The sequence below is a fragment of the Orycteropus afer genome, unplaced genomic scaffold (assembly GCF_000298275.1).
Source record: "Orycteropus afer afer isolate SDZICR_OR568_19922 unplaced genomic scaffold, OryAfe1.0 scaffold01094, whole genome shotgun sequence".
Taxonomy (NCBI): Eukaryota; Metazoa; Chordata; class Mammalia; order Tubulidentata; family Orycteropodidae; genus Orycteropus; species Orycteropus afer.
The window spans coordinates 187,372-188,319 of record NW_006922681.1 but is presented as its reverse complement, the minus strand read 5'-3'; positions in this window follow the sequence as shown (position 1 = coordinate 188,319).

The window sequence follows — 948 nt, the reverse complement described above, 5'->3', positions numbered from 1 at the left end:
TGGATTCTTGTCTCTACATTTTTAGAACAGTCTGTTCTATGAGGACATTGTCCTGTTTTCTTCTCCATTTGTATGTTTGTAGCTAGAAGTTTTATTCCCTCTATTAGGTTAGTTGCTGTTGTCATGTGCAGATTGGCTTCCTTGACTTTTAGTGTACAATGTTTTATGGTCTTATTTTGAGTTTCTATTTCTGATTTGGTTTTAGTGTTGATGTCATGTATCCTGATTTTGTTGATGTCTGTTGTGAGTTGTCTATTGGAAGGACTTCCTTAAGCACTTCTTGTAGGGTTGGTCTGGTTTTTACATAATCCTTTAATTTTTGTTTGTCTGAGAATGCTTTGATTTTGCCCTCATATTTGATGGACAATTTCTCTGGACATGGGATTGATTCTTGGTTGGAAGTTCTTTTCCTTCAGTGTTTTATATATGCCATCACATTGCCTTCTTGCCTGAGTGGTTTCTGCTGAGTAATCGGAGCTAAGCCTAACTGTTTGATTATTATAAGTTATATTTCTTTTGTCCCAGGCAAATTGCAAAATTCTTTGTCTTTGTCTTTGGAGAGTTTGATTACAATATGCCTCAGTGTTTTTCTCTTGGGATCTATCCTGTATGGGGTTCAATTTTCTCGTTTTTTGTTTTTGTTTTTTTTTTTTGCCATTTCTTGTCCTGGAATTCCAGTGAGGTGTATGTTGTTTCTTTTCATGTTGTTCCATATAATTCTTAGGTTCTCTTCATTTCTCTTAAACCTTTGTTCTGATTTTTCTTCATAAAAGCTGGTGTCCAGGGATTTGTCTTCTAGTTGGAAAATGTGTTCTTCAGCCTGTTCTATCCTACTCTTTTGTACTTCCACTGTGTTGTGTAATTCTGTAATTTTGGTATTCATCTTCTGGATTTCTAACTGCTATTTTTTTTTTTTTTTTCATCTTTGTGGTATTATTCTTTTTTTTT